The 16906-nt window shown below is 39.5% G+C and overlaps 1 protein-coding gene across 1 annotated transcript in view; it reads right to left on the bottom strand.

The window, feature by feature from the left end:
* The window catches only part of Zswim5 (zinc finger SWIM-type containing 5), a 188695-nt gene that overhangs the window by 73232 nt on the left and 98557 nt on the right, over positions 1 to 16906 (bottom strand). The gene's annotated exons all lie outside the window — the stretch shown is intronic.

Here is a 16906-nt window from a genome sequence, read left to right as displayed (position 1 = left end):
GCGGAACACAAAGCGTACCAAGCAAGTGTACCAGCGAACATGACCGCTCCCAAGCAGTTCAACGACTCATCTTTGAAAATCTTTTTTTTTGGGGGGGGGATATTTTTATTTATTTGAGAGACAGAAGAAGGAGAGAGGAAGAGGGAGGGGATGTCTACACGGGGGCCTCCTGCAACTGTACTTAGTGCATCTGGCTTTACTTGGGTACTGGGGAATCGAACTCTGGTCATTTGGCTTGGCAGTCAAGTGCCTTAACCGCTGAGTCATCTCTCCAGAGTGGGTGGAAGGATACTTTGGTTTTCTTCCATCTACTCAGTGGTCTGACTTTCTTTTCTCCCTGCTTGTCGGTGGTTCTGGTCTTCTGTTGGAGGCTATGTCAATCAATGCTGGTGGGGAGCTCAACTCCACAGGCATTGGTAGCCTCGCCTTCTACCTGGCAGCTCTTTCTGGGCCCAGAGTCTTTCATAGCCTGTCTGAGTCTCCCCTTTTGTGCTGCTGGGTTTCCCCAGATAGAAATCTGATGGATGGTAAGAGGGTGCCAAGGGTGAAAACATTTTTGATTAGTTCAGATACCTGTGTGGGTACCAATTACCCAGAGAACATTGGAAACAGAACTAGAGCTTGAAATTATTTTTCTCAGATGAGGACCACTGTTTAAGCATGAGGCTGTACCCTAAAGTAGGGAATATGTCTTAAGAGTTAATTTTGTTATAAGCAGTGGACTTAAGATGCCAGAAATGAGACAGTTACTTTACATGGAATAGAGCAGAATCTAGTCTTAGTTGAGCCAAAACAGCCAGCTAAATTATAGTACAACCCTTGACAAATCTGTTTTGAAAGCAAAAACATCATTTGGGGAATAGAGAAGGAGGAGGTATGGGGAATAGGGGTGGAAGAGAAGCAGCAGATGTGTGGAGTACGGTAGTGAGCATGGGAGAAGGAGGCGTGGGGAGTAGGGAAGGGCGAAGGGGAAAATAAGGCATAGGATGTAGGGGAGGGAGAGGGGAAATGTGGCATGGGGAGTAAGGGAGGGAGAAGGGTGAGGAGGAGGTGTGGGGAGCAGAGGAGGGAGAGGAGTAGGAAGGAGGTGTTGGGAGCAGGGGAGGGAGAGGGAATATAGCCCATTTTTTGATTGGCTTGTTTGATTCCTTATTATTTAACTTTTTGAGTTCTTTATATATCCTAGATATTAATCCTCTATCAGATATATAGCTGGTGAAGATTTTTTCCCATTCTGTAGGTTGCCACTTTGCTTTTTTCACTGTGCCCTTTGCAGTGCAAAATCTTTGTAATTTCATGAGGTCCCAGTGATTAATCTGTGGTTTTATTGCCTGAGCAATTGGGGTTGTATTCAGAAAGTCTTTGCCAAGACCAATATGTTGAAGGGTTTCCCCTACTTTTTCCTCTAGCAGTTTCAGAGTTTCCGGTCTGATGTTAAGGTCTTTAATCCATTTGGACTTAATTCTTGTGCATGGCGAGAGAGAAGAATCTATTTTCATCCTTCTGCAGATATATATCCAGTTTTCAAAACACCATTTACTGAAGAGGCTGTCTCTTCTCCAATGAGTATTTTTGGCATTTTTATCAAATATCAGGTGGCTATAGCTACTTGGGCTTACATCTGGGTCCTCTATTCTGTTCCACTGATCTACATGTCTGTTTTTGTGCCAGTACCACGCTGTTTTTGTTACTATGGCTCTGTAGTATAGGTTAAAATCAGGTATGGTGATACCACCAGCCTCTTTTTTGTTGCTCAGTATTATTTTAGAAATTCGAGGTTTTTTGTGATTCCAAATGAATTTATGGATTGTTTTTTCTATTTCCATGAAGAAAGCCTTTGGAATTTTGATAGGGATTGCATTAAATGTGTAGATTGCTTTAGGTAAGATTGCCATTTTCACAATATTGATTCTTCCAATCCAGGAACAAGGGATGTTTCTCCACTTTCTAGTGTCTTCTGCAATTTCTCGCTTGAGTGTTTTAAAGTTCTCATTGTATAGATTCTTTACTTCCTTGGTTAGGTTTATTCCAAGGTATTTTATTTTTTTTGATGCAATTGTGAATGGGAGTGATTTTCTGATTTCATCCTCTGTGTGTTTGTTGTTAGCATATATGAAGGCTACTGATTTCTGTGCATTTATTTTGTATCCTGCTACATTGCTGTAGGTTTTGATCAGCTCTAACAGCTTGCTAGTAGAGTCTTTAGGGTCCTTTATGTATAGAATCATGTCATCTGCAAATAATGATAACTTGATTTCTTCCTTTCCAATTTGTATCCCTTTTATGTGTGTCTCTTGCCTTATTGCTATGGCTAAGACTTCCAAAACTATCTTAAATAAAAGTGGGGACAGTGGACACCCTTGTCTTGTTCCTGATTTTAGTGGAAAAGCTTCCAGTTTTTCTCCATTTAGTAATATGTTGGCTGTAGGCTTGTCATAAATAGCCTTTATTATATTGAGATATGTTCCTTCTATTCCTAGTCTCTGTAGGACTTTTATCATGAAGGGATGTTGGATTTTGTCAAATGCTTTCTCTGCGTCTAATGAGATGATCATGTGATTTTTGTCCTTCAACCCGTTTATGTAATGTATTACATTTATAGATTTGCGTATGTTGAACCATCCCTGCATCTCTGGGATAAAGCCTACTTGGTCAGGGTGAATGATCTTTTTGATATATTCTTGTATTCTGTTTGCCAATATTGTGTTGAGAATTTTTGCATCTATGTTCATGAGGGAGATTGGTCTGTAATTTTCTTTTTTTGTTCTATCTTTGCCTGGTTTTGGTATCAGGGTGATGCTGGCCTCATAGAAGGAGTTTGGTAGAATTCCTTCTTTTCCTATTTCCTGGAAAAGCTTAAGAAGCAATGGTGTTAGCTCTTCCTTAAAAGTCTGGTAAAATTCAGCAGTGAATCCGTGCGGGCCTGGGCTCTTTTTAGTTGGGAGATTATTGATAACTGTTCGGATCTCCATATTTGTTATAGGTCTATTTAAGTGATTAATCTCATTTTGATTTAATTTAGGTAGGTCATATAGATCAAGGAAATCATCCATTTCTTTCAGATTTTCATATTTTGGGGAGTATATGCTTTTATAGTATGTCCCTATGATTTTTTGAATTTCTCTGGAATCTGTTGTGATGTTTCCTTGTTCATCTCTGATTTTATTAATTTGTGTCTCTTCTCTCTTTCTTTTGGTCAGATTTGCTAAGGGTTTATCAATCTTGTTTATCCTTTCAAAGAACCAACTCTTTGTTTCATTAATTCTTTGGATTGTTCTTTTTGTTTCTATTTCATTAATTTCTGCCCTAATCTTTATTATTTCTTCCCGTCTACTGATTTTTGGTCTGCCTTGTTCTTCTTTTTCCAAGGCTTTAAGGCGAAGCATTAGGTCGTTTACTTGCGACCTTTCTAATTTCTTAATATAGGCACTTAAGGCTATAAATTTACCTCTTAGAACTGCCTTCATTGTGTCCCAGAGATTTGATATGTTATGTTTTCATTATCGTTGGACTCTATATATTTTTTGATTTCCTTCTTGATTTCTTCATTGACCCATTCATCATTTAGTATTGTATTGTTTAGTTTCCATGATTTTGTGTATGCTCTATAGCCTTTCTTGCTACTGATTTGTAGTTTAATTCCATTGTGGTCAGATAGAATGCAAGGAATTATTTCAATTTTCCTCAATTTGTTAAGATTTGCTTTGTGTCCTAATAGATGGTCTATTTTAGAGAATGTTCCATGTGCTGCTGAAAAGAATGTATATTCTGTAGCCTTTGGATGAAATGTCCTGTATATATCTGTTAGGTCCATTCCTTCTATGACCTCATTTATTCCAGATGCCTCTCTGTTTATTTTTTCCCGGGATGACCTGTCAATTGATGAGAGTGGGATGTTAAAGTCACCCACTACCACTGTGTTTGGTGTTATCTGTGACCTTAGTTCTAATAGTGTTTGTTTGATGAATTTGGGAGCCCCCATGTTAGGTGCATATATGTTTAGGATTGCTATGTTCCTGTTGGAGTGTGCCCTTAATCAATATAAAGTGACCTTCCTTATCTATCTTGACTAACATTGGACTAAAGTCTACCTTGTCAGATATTAGGATTGTAACCCCTGCTTGTTTTCTACGCTCATTTGCTTGAAACACCGTCTTCCAACCTTTCACCCTAAGATAATGTCTATCCTTTGTAGAAAGGTGAGTTTCTTGGAGAAAACAAATTGTAGGATCCTGCTTTTTAACCCAGTCTGCAAACCTCTGTCTTTTTGTTGGGGCATTGAGGCCATTGATATTAAGAGATATTATTGAAAGGTGTGTATTTATGTTTGCCTTTTTTTTTGTGTGTGTGTGGTTGCGGTTCTACCTGTGCTCTCTTGTGTTAACTGGTATTTGAGTATTGATGTTTTCTCTAGGTTCCTTATATGTATGCTTTTCCTTTTCTTCAGCATGGAGGATTCTATCAAGTATTTTCTGTAGAGCTGGTTTTGTCTTCAAATACTCCTTTAACCTGCTTTTGTTATGGAATATCTTTATTTCTCCATCTATTTGAATGTATAGCTTTGCAGGATAAAGTAACCTTGGTTGACAGTTGTTATCTTTCAGAACTTGGATTATATCACTAAAAGCCCTTCTGGCTTTAAAAGTTTGTGTTGAATAATCTGCTGTAATCCTGATGGGCTTGCTTTTGTAGGTAACTTGATTTTTCTCTCTAACTGCTTTCAATATTTTTTCTTTGGTGTGTGTGTTAGGAAGTTTGATTATAATATGGCCAGGAGAGGTTCTTTCCAGGTTTTGTCTGGCTGGAGTTCTAAAGGCTTCCTGTATCTGCATTGGCACCTCTTTCCCAATTTGGGGGAAATTTTCTTCTATGATTTTGTTGAGGATGCCTACTATGCCTTTGGAGTGGAATTCTTCTCCTTTTACTATGCCCTGAATTCTTATATTGGATCTTTTCATAGTGTCCTGAATATCTTGAAATTCCCACTCCTACTTTTCTATAAGTTTGTCTTTCTCTTTGTTGGACTGTATTAGTTCTGCCACCTGGTCTTCTAGCTTAGATATTCTGACCTCTCCTTCATCCATTCTACTGGTGAGATTTTCTACAGAGTTATTTATTTCATTAGCTGTGTTCTTCATTGCTAGTAATTCTGACTGGTTTTTCTTTAATATTTCTATTTCCTTATTTATGTCTTGTATTGCCTTCTTTATTTCATTAAATTGGTGTCCTGCGTCTTCTTTGATTCCTTTGATTTCCTCTTTGATTTCTTCTTTGATTCTTTTGATTTGTTCTTTGACCTCTTTGAACATATTTACAATCATTCTTTTGAACTCTTTCTCAGGCATTTATTCTAACTTGTTCTCACTGGAGGACATTTCTGATGCATTAATACTTTTAGGTGCATTTATATCGTCTTGCTTTTTAGTGTTTCTTGTGTTATAATGTATCTATTTTTGCATCTTGGATTAAGTTAATGCTTGGATTTTCAAGCTAGCTGTGTATTCTTAACCGTATCAATTGATTTGATGTTATATATTTTTAGGGTAGGAGCTTAAGGTGTTAGGTGTGGCTCTTAAGACTCTCAGAGTATCTAGAAAGGTGCTCCTAGAGGTTGAGTTTCCCTGCTATGGGAGTATCCAAGTAGGCTGAGTGGAATAAAATACAGGTAGATTCTGAAAGTTAACTAAACACTGTACCCATTCAATCAAAAACAGCCCCAAGTATGTACGCCAGAGTAGTTATTATAACAACCAGATCCTCTATCAACAAAGAGGTTAAGATTTCTGGTCTGTTGAGGGATCCAAGTCAGCTTGTGACCAAGTGAGACCCTTCCCTGGTGTAATCCCAGTTATCTTGGATGATTTTGGTCTCAGTCAAGTTGCTTCCTGGGTCGTCGGGCTGCTGTTCTGAGTTCTGGAGCGAGGCACTGGCTTTTCCTGCAGGACAAACTGAGCCTGGCAACTGTGGCCCTGCAGATCAGCACACCTGTTGCCGGAACTGCTGCTGCTAAAGCTGCCTCTGCTGGGTCTGTCGCCGCTGCTGCTGAAGCTGCTGCTGCTGGGCCCACTGCTGCTGCTGCCTCTGCTGCTGCTGCTGTAGCTACCACTGCTGGAGCCACCACTGCTGCTGAAGCTGCTGCTGCTGGGTCCACTGCCACTGCTGCCACTGAGGCTGCTGCTACTGGATCTCCTGCTGCTGTCTCTGAAGCTGCTGCTTCTGGGTCTGCCGCTACTGCCGCTACTGGATCTGCTGCTGCTGTTACTGGTGCTGGAGCCACTGATGTTGCTGCCGGACTCTGCTCCTGCTTGGGTCCTGCTGTCAGCTCAAGTTGGCGTGGCCGGTCCGGGACCGCTGCTCTGTTCGCTGGAGCTGGGCTCAGGCGGTGGGGGAGGGGAGGGAGCCACAGCTGCTCTAGCTCTCTTGCTGTTCCACGTGTTCTTCTACCTTGTGGTCTGCTTCTCTGTTGCTCACTGCCGCTCTCCCTTCACATTTCTTGAGCTACGGAGAGCACCGGTGTGAGTGGAAAATCCCTGCACCTGGCTTTTCCTGCAGCTGGAGCCGAGTCTGGTGGCTTTCTGGTGCACCGCTCCTGCCGCTGCGGTTGGCGGAGCTGCCGGGGCAGCTTTTGCTGGCCTGTGCGGTCTCTGGATGCTCTGGATCTCTTCTACTTCTCCGCTGCTGCTTCAATTTCCTACACACCTCACTTTTTAGTAAAAGTGTGTATTTTGCTGAGTCTTTTCTCCCCCCAGGCTGCTTTGGTGTGGTACCTATGCCACCATCTTAACCGGAAGTCCCGTTTTTCTTCTTTTGAGAACCCTCTATTTAGTTCCATAGCCCATTTTTTAATTGGCTTGTTTTATTTCTTATTTATTAATTTTTTGGTTTCTTTGTATATCCTAGATATTAATCCTCTATCACATGTATAGCTCACAAAGATTTTTTTTTCCCATTCTGTAGGTTGCCTCTTTGCTTTATTTACAGTGTCCTTTGCTGTACAAAACCTTTGTAATTTCATGAGGTCCTAGCAGTTAATCTGTGGTTTTATTGCCTGAGCAGTTAAGGTTATGTTCAGAAAGTCTTTGCCAAGACCAATATGTTGAAGGTTTTCCCCTACTTTTTCCTCTAGCAGTTTCAGGTCTGATGTTAAGGTCTGTAATCCATCTGGACTTAATTCTTGTGCATGGTGAGAGAGAAGAATTTATTTTCATCCTTCTACAGATAAATATCCAGTTTTCCCAGTACCATTTGCAGAAGAGGCTGTATTTTCTTCAATGAGTATTTATGACATTTTTATCGAATATCAGGTCATTATAGCTACCTGGACTTGCGTCTGAGTCCTCTATTCTGTTCCATTGATCTACATGTCTGCTTTTGTGCCAGTACCATGCTGTTTTTGTTACGATGGCTCTGTAGTTTAGGTTAAAATTAGGTAAGGTGATACCACCAGCCTTATTTTTGTTGTTCCAAATTGTTTTATATATTGAAGATTTTTTTGTGATTTCAAATGAATTTTTGGATTGATTTTCCTATTTCTGTGAAGAATGCCATTGGAATTTTGATGGGGATTGCATTAAATGTATAAATTGCTTTTGGTAAATTGCCATTTTCACAATTTTGATTCTTCTGATCCAAGAACAAGGGATGTCTTTCTTCTGCAATTTCTCACTTGAGTGTTTTTAAAGTTTGCATTGTAGAGATCCTTCACTTCCTTAGTTAGGCTTATTCCAAGGTACTTTATTTATTTATTTAGTTTTGATGCAATTGTGAATGGGAGTGATTCTCTGATTTCATCCTCTGTGTGTTTGTTGTTAGCATATAGAAAGGCTACTGATTTCTGTGTGTTTATTTTGTATCCTGCTACATGGCTATAGGTGTTTATCAGCTCTAACAGTTTGCTGGTAGAGTCTTTAGGTTCCTTTTTGTATAGAATCATGTCATCTACAGATAATGATAACTTGATCTCTTCTTTTCCAATTTGTATCCCTTTTATGTGTGTCTCTTGCCTTATTTCTACGGCTAAGACTTCCAGAACTATATTAAATAAAAGTGGGGACAGTGGAAACCCTTGGCTTGTTCCTGATTTTAGTGGAAAAGCTTCCAGTTTTTCTCCATTTAGTAATATGTTGGCTGTAGGCTTGTCATAAATAGCCTTTATAATGCTGGGATATGTTCCTTCTATTCCCAGTCTCTGTAGGACTTTTATCATGAAGTGATGTTGGATTTTGTCAAATGCTTTCTCTGCATCTAATGAGATGATCATATGATTTTTGTCCTTCAGTCCATTTATATAATTAGTATCAGGGTGATGCTGGCTTCATAGAAGAAGTTTGGTAGGATTCTTTCTTTTTCTATTTTATGGAAAAGCTTAAGAAACAGTGGTATTAGTTCTTCCCTGAAGGTCTGGTAAAATTCACTAGTGAATCCATCTGGGCCTGGACTTTTTTTAGTTGGGAGATTTTTGATAACTGCTTGGATCTCCATACTTGTTATAGGCCTATTTAAGTGATTAATCTCGTCTTGATTTAATTTAGGTAGGTCATCTAAATCAAAGAAATCATCCCTTTCTTTCAGATTTTCATACTTGGTGGAGTATATGTTTTTATAGCATGTCCCTATGATTTTTTGAATTTCTCTGGAATCTGTTGTGATGTTCCCTTTTTCATGTCTAAGTTCATTAATTTTTGTCTCTTCTCTCTTTTGGTTAGATTTGCTAAGGGTTTATCAATCTTGCTTATCCTTTCAAAGTACAAACTCTTTGTTTCATTGATTCTTTGGATTGTTTTCTTGGTTTCTCTTTCATCCCTAATCTTTATTATTTCTTCCCATTTACTGATTTTCGGTTTGCCTTGTTCTTCTTTATCCAAGGCTTTAAGGTTAAACATTAGGTTGTTTACTTGAGGTCTTTTTATTTTCTTAATATAGGCACTTGAAGCTATAAATTGCCCTCTTAGCACTGCCTTCATTGTGTTCCAAAGGTTTTGGTATGTTATATTCTCAATATCATTTGACTCTATTAATTTTTTGATTTCTTTCTTGATTTCTTCGTTGACCCATTCATCATTTGGTAGTGTATTGTTTAGTTTCCATGATCTTGTGTATGCTCTATAGCTTTTCTTTTATTGATTTGTAGTTTGATTGCATTGTGGTCAGATAGAATGCAAGGAATTATTTCAATTTTCCTATATTTATTAAGATTTGGTTTGTGTCCTAATATATGGTCTATTTTAGAGAATGTTCCATGTGCTGCTGAAAAGAATGTGTATTCTGCAGCATTTGATGAAATGCCCTGTATATATCTGTTAGGTCCATGTGTTCTATGACTTCATTTAATCCAGATGCCTCTCTGTTTACAATTTTTTGCTGGGATGACCTGTCAATTGATGGTAGTGTCACCCACTACCACTGTGTTTGGTGTTATCTGTGGCCTTAGTTCTAATAGCATTTGTTTGATGAAGTTGAGAGTCCCCATGTTAGGTGTATATATGTTTAGGGCTATAATATCCTCCTTTTGAAATGAGCCTTTAATCAATATAAAGTGGCCTTCCCTATCTTTCCTAAATAACATTGGACTGAAGTCTACCTTGTCAGATATTAGGATAGCAATCTCTGCTTGTTTTCTAGGCCCATCTGCTTGAAATACTGTTTTTCAACCTTTCACCCTAAGATAGTATCCATCCTTTGTAGAAAGATGAGTTTCTTGGAGGCAACAACTTGAAGGATCCTGCTGTTTAACCCGTCTGCAAATCTATGTCTTTTGCTTGGAGCATTGAGACCATTGATATTAAGAGATATTATTGAAAGGTGTGTATTTATTTTTGCCTTTTTTTTTTTTTGAGTTCTTCCAGTTTTACCTTTCCTCTCTTGTATTAACTAGTATGAGTATGGTTTATTTTTTCCAGGTTCCTTATATGTGTGCTTTTCTTTCTCTTCAGCATGGAGGATTCTTTCAAGTATTTTCTGTAGAGCTGGTTTTGTCTTCAAATATTCCTTCAGTCTTCTTTTGTCATGGAATGTCCTTATTTCTCCGTCTATTTCAATGGATAACTTTGCAGGGTAAAGTAAACTTGGTTGACATTTTTTACCTTTCAGAATTTGGAATATATCACTCCAAGCCCTTCTGGCTCTTAAAGTTTGTGTTGAGTAATCTGCTGTAATCCTGATGGACTTGCCTTTGTATGTAACTTGATTTTTCTTTCTAACTGCTTTCAATATATTTTCTTTGGTTTGTATGTTTGGTAGTTTAATTATTATATGACAAGGAGAGGTTCTTTCCATGTTTTGTCTGTCTGGTGTTCTAAAGGATTCCTGTATCTGCATTGGCACCTCTTTCCCAATTTGGGGGAAGTTTTCTTCTATGACTTTGTTGAAAATGCCTACTATGTCTTTGGAGTGAAATTCTTCTCCTTCTACTATACCCTGAATTCTTATGTTTAATCTTTTCATAGTGTCACGAATATCGTGAAATTCCCATTCATACTTTTCTATTAGTTTATCTTTCTCTTTGTTGGACTATATTAGATCTGCCACCTGGTCTTCCAGTTTAGATATTCTGTCCTCTCCTTCATCCATTTTACTGGTGAGATTTTCTACAGAGTTTTTAAAATTTCATTCACTGTGTTCTTCATTGCTAGTAATTCTGACTGGTTTTTCTTTATTATTTCTATTTCCTTATTTATGTCTTACATTTATCTCCTTATTTCATTAAATTGGTTTCCTGTGTCTTCTTTGATTCCTTTGATTTCCTCTTTGACTTCTTCTTTTTTTCTTTGAGGTAGGTTCTCACTGTAGTTCAGGCTGACCTGGAATTCACTATGTATTCTCAGGGTGCCCTTGAACTCACTGTGATCCTCCTAACTCTGCCTCTCAAATGCTGGGATTAAAGGTGTGCACCAACACGCCCAGTCCTCTTTGACTTCTTTGAGCATATTTATAATCATTCTTTTCAAATCTTTCTCAGGCATTTCCTCTAACTTATTCTCACTGGAGGTCATTTCTGATGCATTAATACTTTTTGGTGGATTTACATTGTCTTGATTTTTGGTGTTTTTGGTGTTATAATGTACATATTTTTGCATCTTGGGTTAATTTAATGCTTGGATTTCCTAGTTAGCTGAAGTATTATTAGATGAATCAATCAATCTGATGTTATATATATTCGGGGTAGGAGCTTAATGTGCTAGATGTGGTTCTCAAGACTCTCAGAGTTACAAAAGTGACCCTAGATGTTGGATTTGCCTGCTATGAGAGTATTCAAGTAGGCTGAGTTGAACAAAATATAGGCAGGCTCTAAAATTTAACTGAACAATGCACACATTCAATGAAAAACAGCACAGTGTATTTATGCAAGAGTAGGTATTATGACAACCAGATCCTCTAACAAAGTGTCAATCCCTTAAGGTGGGTGTTGCCTCACACCCTTAATCCTGTCAGGAGATTAAGATTTCTGGTCTTTTGAGGGCAAGTCAGCTTGTGACCAAGTGAGACCCTTCCCTATTGTACAACAAAGGAGGAAACAAAGCCACTATAAATTAGGAAGTAACAAACAACAAGCCCAAAATATAGCTTATTTAAGAATGGCAAATCCAACCAATCATCAGATTTAACATATAATTTATCCTGATATGCAATTAGCACTTCCAATTCAAGCCTATATACCAGGCTTATTTGGTGGGTCACTTGGTGTAATCCCAGTTACCTTTTGGGATGATTTTGGTCTCAGCTGTGCTGTGCTCCTGCTATGGTCCCTCTTTGGTGCCCTGTGGGTTCAAGCAGGATGGTTGGGTCGCTGGATCACTGCTCTGGTTATGGGTTCTGGGTGCTGTGAGCTGCCTTCCCCAGGTCTCTGGTGCTTGCTGGTGCTTGTGCTGAAAATGGGGGAGGGGAGGCTGTAGGTGGTGGCTTTAGTTCTCCCACAGATCCACATGATGCTCTACCTCATGATCTAGTCCTCTGTTGGTCCCTGTGGTCCTCCCTTCACGTTTCTTAAGTTTGTGAGTAGCTCCAGTGTGAGTAGAAAATCGCCTCACCTGGCTTTTCTTGCAGCTCAAGCCGAGCCTTGAAGCTATGGCTCCACGGACCTGCTGCTGGAGCTGCTTCTGCCTGCCTGTGTGGGCTCCAGATGCTCTGGATCTCTCCTGCTTCTCTGTTGCTATTGGTAATTTCTCATACCCCTCACTTTTTAGTAGAAGAGTGTATTTTGCTGGGTTTTTTTTTGGGAGGGAGGGGCTTTTTCTCTCTTAGGCTGCTTTGGTGTGGTTCCTATGCTGCTACCTTAGCCGGAAGTTCTGTTTTTTCTTTTTTTAAAACAACATTTTTTATTTAAGAGAGAGAGAGGCAGGTATGTGTGTGTACACACACACACACACACACACACACACACACACACACACACACACATATAGAGAGAGAGAGAATGGGCACACAGAGCCTCTCGCCACTGCAAGAGAGCTCCAGTTACATGTGCCACCTTGTGCATCTCAGCTTTATGCTTTTATATGAAAGTTCCCTATACCAAGCATGACCTTCTTGTCCCCTTCTCAATCTTACTTGTTGGCTCAAATGATAGCTACACTGAAGTCTTCCCTGATCTCTTTGAACAAATAGTTAAGTGCTTCCTCTGGAACTCTCATTTTTCATCAGTCATATCTCTATTATAGTAATGGATTATCAATATAATTACTAGTTTTCATGTTTGTCTTTTCCTTTAGATTGTAAATTCCTTATAAGCACATTAACCCTGCTAGTTAATGATCTTTTTTAAAAAAATATTTTAGAGCCGGGCATGGTGGTGTGTACCTTTATTCCCAGCACTTGGGAGGCAGAGGTAGGAGGACTGCCCTGAGTTCAAGGCCATTCTGAGACTACATAGTGAATTCCAGGTCAGTCTGAGCTATAGCGAGACACTACCTCAAAAAACCAAAAAAAAAAATTTATTTATTTGAGGAGAAAGGGGAGAGAGAGGCAGAGGCAGATAGAGAAGAATGGGCATGCCAGGGCCTCCAGCCCCTGCAAACAAAATCCAGACACATGTGCCACCTTGTGCATCTGGCTTACATGGGTACTGGGGAGTCAAACCTGGGTCCTTAGGCTTCGCAGGCAAGCACCTTAACTGCTAAGCCATCTCTCTAGCCCATGTTAATGATCTTGATTCATTAAGATTTTCCATAATTCAGCTGGGTGTGGTGGCATACGCCTTTAATTCCAGCACTTGGAAGGCAGAGGTAGGTGGCTCACCATGAGTTTGAGGCCACCCTGAGACTACACAGTGATTTCCAGGACAGCCTGAGCTAGAGTGAAACCCTACCTTGTAAAACCAAACCAAAACAAACCAGACAAAAATTTCCACAATTCATATTTGTGCCTCAAATGAGCAGCTGTTATACTTCTACTAGTTTTTATAGTCTTTTTTTGTTTTGAGACAGTGTTTCAGACTATAGCCCAGGATGGCCTGGGTAATCCTCCTTAGTCAGTTTCCCAGATGCTTGGATTATAGAAGCATGTGCCACCACAACCAGCTATTTTTTAAAACAAAAACTGGGCCAGATGTGGTGGTACATTCCTTTAATCCCAGCACTTGGGAAGCAGAGGTAGGAGGATGTCTGTGAGTTTGAGGCCACTCAGAGAACAACATAGTGAATTCCAGGTCAGTGTGAGGTAGAGTGAAACCCTACCTTGAAAAACTGAAAAACCGGAAAAAAAAAAAAAAAAAAGTGGGCTCAGCAGTTAAAGGCACTTGATTGCAAAGTCTCTGACCTGGGTTCAATTCCCTAGTACCTATGTATAGCTAGGTACACAATATGGTGCATGTGTCTAGAGCTTTTTTTGCAGTGGCGAGAAGCTTTGGTATGTCCATAACAAACAAAGAAACAAAGGCTGGAGAGATGGCTTAGCAGTTAAGGCACTTGCCTGTAAAACCTAAGAACCGATGTTCAACTTTCCGGGTCCCACATAAGCATGCAAGGTTGTACAAGCACACAAGGTGGCACACACATCTGGAGTTCAATTGCTGTGACTGGAGAGGCCCTGGCTTGCCAATTCTGTCTCTTTCACTCTTGCTGTCTCACATTAAAAAAAAGGCCAGTCTGTTGGGCTTGCCTCAAAAAAATATGTAAATATTAGTTTTAAACTTTTTATATTATTTATATAATTTTATATTATATAATATTACATATTATTGTGGGAGGGCATGTACACGCCACAGCACATGTGTGGTCAGAGGACAAATTTCTTGTTTGATCTTTGCCTGTCCACCTTATTTGAGGCAGGGTTCCTGAGTTCTTGTTCTACTTTTTCTTTTCTTTTTTTAAAAGGAAAACTATTTTAGTTTTTACTTATTTATTTATTGGAGAGCAAGAGCAAGAGAGGCAGAGAATAGGTATACCAAGGCTTCCAGCTACTGCAAACTCCAGATGCATGTACCATTTTATGCAGCTGGCTTATGCAGTGTGGTGGTTTGTATCAGGTGTCCCCCATAAACTTAGGTGTTCTGAATGCTATATTCCCAGCTGATGGAGATTTGGTTAGAATTACTGGACATGGAGACTTGTCACTGACTAGAGTTGTTGAACTTGGAGCTACAGAGTTTGATGTTTGCCCTGTTTAAATCTTGTATTAGTTGAATAGTTCTTTCCTATGCCCAATGCCATCTTTTGCAGTGTGAATGTTTATTCTTTGCCATTATGGGCTTTTGGGGGGATTTTTTGGTATATGGCTCAGTTAAAAGACCTTGGATTATGAGGATGTTTGAACATCATTGGGATTGATAAAAACTATGGAGACTTTTAAAGTTGGATGAATGCATTGCATTTCATATCATATATAGTTATTATTTATGGGGGCAGGGCGGAATGTGGTGGTTTAATTCAGGAATCCCTCATAAACTTAGGTGTTCTGAATGCTAGGTTCCCAGCTGATGAAGATTTGGAAATTAATACTTCTTAGAGGCAGTATATTGTTGGGGGCGGGCTTATGGGTGTTATAGCCAGTTTCCCCATGCCAGTGTTTGGCACACTCTCCTGTTGCTATTGTCCACCTTACATTGTCCGGGGGTATTAGCCACCCTCTGCTCATGCCATCGTTTTCCCTGCTATCCTGGAGCATCCTCTTGAGTCTGTAAGCCAAAATAAACTCTTTTTTTATTTCCCTCAAAAGCTTCTCTTGGTTAGGTGATTTCTGCCAGCAATGTGAACCTGACTGCAACATGTAGGTACTGGGGAATTGAACCGGGGTCCTTAGGCTTCACAGGCAAGTGCCTTAACTGCTGAGCCTACTCTCCAGCTTATAGTTCACTATTTCTTTGCTGGGCTTCCCATGAGCTTGTGGGAAATTCTCTTATCTCTGCTTCCTATCCTGCCATCACTGTCAGTATTCTGGGAATACAGAAGTCCACCATGGCTTTTTTTTTTTTTAAGTTTAAAATTTTGTTTATTTGTAAGCATAGAGAGAAAGAAAGAGAATTATAATAGGCACATCATGGCCTATTGCTACTGCAGATGGACTGCAGATGTATGTGCCACTTTGTACAACTGGAATTACATAGGTCCTAGGGAACTGAACTCTAGTCAGCAGATATTGCAACCTTTAACTGCTGAGCCATCTCCCCAGCCCGACTCCTTTTTTTAAAAATGTGGGCTCTGGGGATCAAACTTAAATATTCTAGCTTGAGCAGTGAGTCCCACCTGACTGCTTTTAAAGATGTAAAATAAATCCAGGCATGCCTTTAATCCCAGTACTCAGGAGGCAGAGGTAGGAGGGTTTCTGTGAGTTCCAGGCTAGTCTGGACTACAGTTAGACCCTCCTTTGAAAAACCAAACAATAAAATAAATAAAAATGTAAAATATGCTGTGTGGCATACACCTTTAATTCCAGCACTTGGGGAGGTCGGGGCAGGAGGATCACTGAGTTAGAGGCCACATGGAGAGTTACATAGTGAATTCCAGTTCTGCCTGGGCTAGAGTGAGACCCTACCTTGAAGAACCAAAAAAATATATATATTATTTATTTGAAAGAGAGGGCTGGAAATATGGCTTAGAGGTTCAGGCATTTCCATGCAAAGCCAAAGGACCCAGGTTCAATTCCTGAGGACCCATGTCAGCCAAATGCACAAGGGGGTGCATGCATCTGAAGTTCATTTGCAGTGGCTGGAGGCCTTGGCACACCTATTATCTCTCTCTCTCTCTCTCTCTCTCTGTCCCTACCTATTTCTCTCTCACACATAAATAAATAAATGAATAAATAAATAAATAAATAAATAAATAAATAAATAAATAAAATATTATTTGAGAGAGAGAGGCAGGTGAAAGAGAATGGGTGAGACCAGGCCTGTAGCTACTGCAGACACATGTGCCACTTTGGCTTACATGGGTACTGGGGAATTGAACCTGGTTCCTTAGGCTTTGCAGGCAAGCTGCTTAACTGCCAAGCCATATCTCCATCCAAATATGAATCATTTTATTAGCTAACATTTACTACATATTAGACAATAATATCTAAATTCTTTTCGTATATTAGCAAGTTACAGTCGCTCAACAAGGTAAATTTTTTTCTCTTTTTCCTTTTAGATAAGAAAACTGAGGCTCAGAGAAATACAGGAACATGTCTAAGATCACGTAACTTGTTTGAGCACAAGCAGTCTGGTTCCACAACTTGTACTGTTACCCACTATAATATAGTGAATATGACATTATTCAGTTTATATTATATATACAAAACTTTGTTAAAGTATTTAACAAGTGTAATTCTACAAAGATGGAATCCTGCATTAATAACAAGTCAGTAAACTGACATTTGCCTGGCTTCCTAGTCAAATGTTCACAGCAGCTACAACTATCAAGTGGCCTGTGACATTCTCACAGTAGGACTGAAGATGAGCTCATGAACTCATCTGTACAAAACAATGTCTCCCCAC

Source organism: Jaculus jaculus, chromosome 5 (assembly GCF_020740685.1).
Source record: "Jaculus jaculus isolate mJacJac1 chromosome 5, mJacJac1.mat.Y.cur, whole genome shotgun sequence".
Classification (NCBI taxonomy): Eukaryota; Metazoa; Chordata; class Mammalia; order Rodentia; family Dipodidae; genus Jaculus; species Jaculus jaculus.
Note: the sequence above shows the minus strand (reverse complement) of the source record. Positions and strands in the feature narration are given on the sequence as shown.